Raw genomic sequence first — 7236 nt, 5'->3', positions numbered from 1 at the left:
TATATATATATATATATATATATATAGACAGAGAGGGAGAGAGAGAGGCATGTATACGCATACATATAAAAATACATACATATATGTATATATATATATATATATATATACATATATATATATACATATATATATATATATATATATATATATATATATATATATATATATATATATATATATATATATATATATATATATATATATATATATATATATATATACATATACATATACATATATATATATATACACCCACAAGCACATATCCAGATGTATATGTATTCATTATATATATACATGCATTTATATAAATACACAAAGACACTCACACAGATACACACACACACACACACATACATATATATATATATATATATATATATATATATATAGTAAGGCGACTGCTGGATAAGTTGATGAGGTACGTGTGAGTGTGAATGTGTGTGTGTGCGTGTGTGTTTGCATGTGTGCCTGTGTACCTATGTGCGTTCATATTTTTGAGTACGTGGGGAAAATGTGTGTATGTATTTGTTCTGTGTAATTATTTGTGCGTGTGTGTGTGTGTTCGTGTGTTTATATGTGTCTGTGTTTGTAGTGAGGCAGTTGAAAAGGCACCTGATTGGGCAAAAGCAAAAAAGAAATTGCTTTCACCACTAGTCTTGAGATTACATTTTGGTCTGCACCAACACTTCAAACCACATGGGATAAAAGGAAATACCTCAGAATTCTTTGTACGTCATAGAGAAAAGTAAGACAACTTCATGAATTCGCTATACGGCTTTCTGTATGCATGGCCATGTATATAGCCGCGTATGTTCGTTTGCATTGTGTTTTTTTTTATATGTATGTCTGCGTGGACTTTAGTGTTTGCATGTTTATAGCAGTATAAGCATGCACACATATACACTCATATATATGCATGTATGTATATATCTCTAACCATAATCAAACACACACACACATATATATATATATATATATATATACATATATATTCATTGTATATATATATATATATATATATATACATATATATTCATTGTATATATATATATATATATATATATATATATATATATAAATATATATATTCATTATATATATACTCTACATATCAATATATATATACGTATACATGTGTGTATACATATACGTACGTATACATGCATATATATATATATATTATATATTATATATATCCACATATATGTTATATATATATACATATTCATTTATTTATTTATTTCTATATATATATTTTTATATATATCATTGTATATATATATATATATATATATATATATATATATATATACATATATATATATATATATATATATATATATATATATATATATATATATATATATATATATATACATATAATATACATATATATATTATATATTTATATATATATATTATATATATATATATATATATATATATATATATATATATATATATATTATATATATATATACACACACACGCACACGCACATACACACACATATACATACATACATGTATACATGTATTATATACGTGAACAAAATAAACCTTTCTTCTATCTCTGCCTCTCATTTTTCTACACAACTTATAACTTATGCATCAATGTTTTACAAATACCACACAGAACAATAACAACGAACGAGCCACTTTTGTAGACCTCTGCATGGAGAGATACATGCATATCTATGTCAGCATGTGTTTGTGCGTGTGTATATGTGTGTATGTATGTATGTGTGCATTTATGACAGTCTGCGTGTATACATATATATATATATATATTTGTACATGTACATAAACACATGTATATTTTGTGCTTGTGTATGTATACATATGGCTATATCTGTACATATATATGTGTGCATATACACACATATACATACACACACACGCGCGCGCGTATATATATATGTGTATATATATATATATATATATCAGTGTATGTACAGTACCCACGCTCACACAACCACGGATACATGTTTATAGTGTTTATATCGGAGCTGAAAAATCTATACTTTATTAGCTTATTTCGAAATTTATTTTCGTAACCGCTAAAATGTATTGCTATCTTGTTACATAACTCCATCTTCTTTTTAAAGAAAAATAATATTTTTTTCTTTTAAAATGTCTGCATTGTTTGTCGTTTTAATTTCCTTTCTATAATTCTTTTACGCTGCGTATCGATTTCTAAGCATTGTACATCGAGATTGCTTTGTACGGTGCTATTTAACCTCAATTCAACTCTGAACTAGGCGGCCCACAGTTAAATCTGATCAACAAATTTGTTATGAATTGTGCTTGTGACCTGAGCTTCATTTCATAACTTGAACAATCTTATCTAATGTATTACTTGCTTTCCTTTTGTTTTTGTCTGTGTTCTGTCTTTTTTTTTTTTTTGTTTATTTATGTTGAGTTATCGGCTTTAATATGTGTTGGATTTGATCTTCAAAACTTCTGAATAGAATAACTTCGATAGTGTTGATATTTCACTGGCTGACTCGACTTTTCTTTCTTGTCATCAAAAGACGACAGATATTCTCTTAAGAGAGTTACAAATACCAAAGTGAAGGAAGATCATCCTATAGCTATTCATTCTTTGTTTCTTTTATTCATTTTATTTTCCATTTTATTTTCCATTCACAAATTCCATTTACAAATCTTCAAATGGACCATTGGCTGATTGATTCATTGCATTTCGGACGGTTCGACCGGAAATGAAGTATCTGTGATTTTGTTTAGAAAGATTTTATCGCAATAAGCTTTGTTTAAATAAGATCGGTTTCTATGGCTTTTGTTGTCGACGTTCAAATCTTCTCACCAGCATTCATTGGCGAACATAAACATATACGCACACATACTCATACATGCACGCACACACATGCCTACCTACATATCTATCAATCTATACACACACACACACACATATATATATATATATATATATATATATATATATATATATATATATATATATATATATATATATATATATATGTATGTATATATGGGAGAATGTACGAAAAAACAACAACAGACGAGGACAGGTGGTGTAAATAACAAAAGGATGTATTAGTATGACGCTCGGGAATACGGAAAGTCTTTGACGTTTCGAGCTACGCTCTTCAACAGAAAGAATACGGAGACAAGGAGAAAAACACGGAGAAAAAAAATTGAATAGTGTTCAGTCAACGGTCAATGATGTGTGAGAAGCCTTTTATGAGCTAGGGGAAATTTTTCATGCATGAAGACCTGTGCGGTGACATCTGTGTTGAGAAGAACAAGGATTTCCGAATTTTACAAATTATACACATGTAACTTATGTTAAATTAATGTGTTAGTCTGAAGGTTTAAACAGTTTGTTTTGTATGGATTTTTAGGGATTTCACCAGCTGACCAATTTCAATTTTGAATGCAGATGAGGGTTTCCCCATTTTTAGTCAATGAAATTGACATTGGGCTGAAGATCCTAGCTATGAATAAATTGGTGTTGCCAATTACACCAAGGGTTCTCACTGGTCAAGTTATTCCGGGCGGAAAATCATCTTTTTCCAAAGCATAGTTTATTTAACAATTGTTTTATACCAACCCGTGTTTTCTGTGTTAAATACTGCAGGGTTTTATAAAAAGGATAACGCGCGAAACGAAATGATAATATGAGCTAGCTATTTGTAGATGGACTAACGACAACATATATGCCTCTCTCGCTAAATTGATGTGGAAATATGTGTTATGACACGCAGCTATTATCAACAATACCGCAGTATATTTCACCTTTCTCGGCTCATCTTATCGTGCCGTTCCGTGCTATTAACGCTAACTAACCTCTCTGAAATAACGACAAGTTTATAATCATTGAGAAACTATATAAATTGAGAAACTTTATAAATCAATTAGCGTTTTGCTAGATTCAGAACTAAATATTGCGGATATTTTCTGGGCACTATTCTAAATATTCTGAAATTTATGCAAGTTAAAGTCAATGCAAGACAAATATATGCTAAAGATCAATATATTCAAATAATTCATCGATACAGAGTACCACCCACCTTTTAACACAGGCCAATGAAGAAGCCAAACATCTGTTATCAATATCACCTCTTCGTATATGAACTCTCTCAAGTCAGTTCCTTGATTTGTTCTTTGTAATAATAAGATTTGCTTTAATAAGGTTAACCTACATTCCCTTAAATAACTACAAGTCAAGAATCAACCAGAAAATATATAATTCAATAAAATGTTTTACAAGTTTCGAAACAAATTATTGTAGTTTTTTTCTTTAGCACCACTTATGCAACTGCAATTCAATGCAAGGCCAATATAAACAAAGATCGATATATTCAGCTAAATCAACAGTATAATACGCTACATGTTTTTGCTATGAGTCAATGAGGAAACCTTTACGTACAGGTTCCCTCGATGTGTAAGAGATCTTATATAATAAAAGTCTAATGTGTTAACCTCCGAGCCTTTACATAGTCGCTCCAGCTCTTATTTAGGATAAAAGTTATTAGATTTGTAGTTCTAGATATACTATGACTGAAAGTAAAGTAAATGATTAGCTGGTTGCTGCTGGAATGACTTTGACGTTATGTCTGCTTGATGTCGTGGGTTAGGATGCCAAACAATAACAACAACAACATCCACATAGGCATTAATGGAGGAAATCATGAAAACCGTCTCAGACTACCTTTGGTAATTTAATCTTAGATAGAACCCGAACTAGATAGAACCAAAAGACTATGTTTGGAATTCATTTTATAGTTAGTCGCCTCGATCAACATTGATTATGGGCCAACTGTGAAGGTTTGTGGCTTAATAGTTAGGACAGTTGACTCATAACCATAACGTGATGGGTTTGATTTCTAGTTTAGGTAACACTTTGTGTTCCTGGATTAAGCTTTTCATTTCACGTTGCTTCAGTCTTGGCAGCTGTGATTCAGCATCAGCTGGTTGCTGGTGCAGTCCTCTCTTCCTCCCATGAGTTACATCCTGCATGTGTTGTTGGGTCGAAGGTGACTCTACTGATCGGGTATATATATTTCCTTGGACTATCTCTACTGCCCTTAACACAATTATTTCTACTCTAGGCACAAGGCCTCGAAAATTGTACTTATTTCATCGTCTCCAAAAGGATGAAGGGCAAAGTCGACCTCGGCGGAATTTGAACTCAGAACGTAGAAGCAGACGAAATGCCGTTAAGCATTTCGCCTGGTGTGCTAACGATTCTATCAGCTCGCCGCTTTCTACTGCGCTTATCACAATGAATTATTAACCATACATTGTTGAGTGTTGAAAGTCGAACGTTAACTACTAAGCATTGAACGACTTGTCTCTATAACCGATTGTTTTATACGGTAGAATTTTATTTTAATTCGGTTGATAAAAGACGACGTCTCTTCGAAGATACAATGACGTGTTTCAACGAACGATTTGATATCAAGAATCTCTCAAAAGCAAATGCAAAGAAAAAAGAAAGAAAATGCAATATCCCATGTTTGTTTTCTGTAAATAAGAGGCCATGTGCTAAATGAAATAAAATCGATGTTAAGTTGTTTTGACGTTGAAGACGAATAATAAAAAAATAAATCTTGTTTATTTGATACAATCGGTGATATCCAATCAGATTATTACATTGAAAAAGAAGCTGTTGTAGCTTAGGAAGGTGTAAAACCTAAATTAACACCAATATGATGTCTCAATCAGTATTAGAGGCGACAAAAGTATGTAACTGGTGTAAAATTTCTCACATAACCGACATTTGTTCGTAGTCACAAAACACATTCACACTGATGGCTAGGGACTTATTTTGGTTAAACGTTTAAACTATAGGTTTCGAAAATTGGTTTGTTTGGCACCTATGTGCATCGGGATCAATCCCAGAGCATGGTCCCTTCGGCAAGTATCTTCTGCCAAAACTGAGAACCGTCCAAAAACTCGTGAGTGAAATTTGGTTTAGCAGAAACTGAATTGAGATTTCCTAAGGATTTATGGGGCTTTTCTAGCGGTTGGATTAATCCATCTCCTTGTTTAGCCACACCAACTGTCCCTTGGTACGTGTTTCAAATTTTGGTACAAGACCTGCAATCTCAAGGAAGGGGTTAAGTTGATAACATCGACCCCAATTTTTAACAGGTACTTATTTCACCGACCCTGAAACCAATAAAAGGCAAAATCGACCACGACAGAACTTGAACACAAAACGTAAAGACGAACGAAATGCTGCTCAGCATTTCATCCGGCGTTGTAACGATTCTCCCATTTTGCCACATTTTATACACAACAGAATATTAAATGGAAACTGCAGTGATTTTTGCGCTTCAGTTTCGAAATACTGATGAAGTTATTGTATTCCAGACGCATAAACACGTGCCATTCTACTACATAGAACAATAATTATCAAACCGTTTTTTTTTTTTGGTGTGTGTGAGGTGTTTCCCGTTTTATTTATCTTTTCGACTCTTTTCTTGCTAAGTTACCTACCTATCGTTAGTGCATTATAGTTGTAAATATAGACAGTAGAGTTGAGTGTGTTCGTGAGAGGCCAAGAGAAAATATAATGATAGGTAAGCAGCAGCGGTAGAAACGCTACCGACAGTAGTAGTAGTAGTAGTAGTAGTAGTAGTAGTAGTAGTAGTAGTAGTAGTAGTAGTAGCAGCAGCAGCAGCAGCAGCATTAGTAGTAGTAGTAGTAGTAGTAGTAGTAGTAGTAGTAGTAGTAGTATGACCATCATCATCATCATCATCCCCATCATCATCACCACCACCACCATCACCACCATGGTCACCATCGTTACCGATGATGCAAAAATAAACATCGGAAACAACGCATTTGGCCAAATTGTTGACATACGACGGTTTAACATAATAGCAACGGTATGTATGTTTGTATGTATGTATGTTTGTGTATGCGTACGTGCGTGTGTTTGTGTGTGTGTATGTGTGTAAAATAATTGAAGAAACATTGTTCTCTAAAGTTATATTTGAATACTAAAAAAACCAAAATGCCGACGGTTTCACTTCCTTTAAACGCAGGTCATGTTCCACATCTATCGATCCTGGTGTTAAACGACATCACTTCTCTTCCTGGTACCTTTGAGGAAATCTAAGCATTCTCCCTTTATATTGTAGAGAACACAATTACAAAAAAAAACAAACAAAAAAAACGGAGTAAGAAACCGGAGTAAACTCTGCTTTAAATAATACTCTCTTTTTACTCTTTAATT

At 32.4% G+C, this 7236-nt stretch overlaps 1 protein-coding gene across 1 annotated transcript in view; it reads left to right on the top strand.

Annotated features, from left to right (window-relative positions):
* The first annotated feature begins 398 nt into the window (after positions 1–398).
* Positions 399–7236, top strand: part of LOC106867240 (galanin receptor type 1) — a 99119-nt gene continuing 92281 nt past the window's right edge. The window contains exon 1 of the mRNA XM_089366567.1: positions 399–751. The gene's annotated coding sequence lies outside the window, so the exon portion shown is untranslated. The remainder of the gene's footprint in view (positions 752–7236) is intronic.

The sequence above is a fragment of the Octopus bimaculoides genome, chromosome 19, assembly GCF_046866305.1.
Source record: "Octopus bimaculoides isolate indiv1 chromosome 19, ASM4686630v1, whole genome shotgun sequence".
In the NCBI taxonomy this organism is placed as follows: domain Eukaryota; kingdom Metazoa; phylum Mollusca; class Cephalopoda; order Octopoda; family Octopodidae; genus Octopus; species Octopus bimaculoides.
This window is presented reverse-complemented; position numbering and strand designations above follow the sequence as displayed.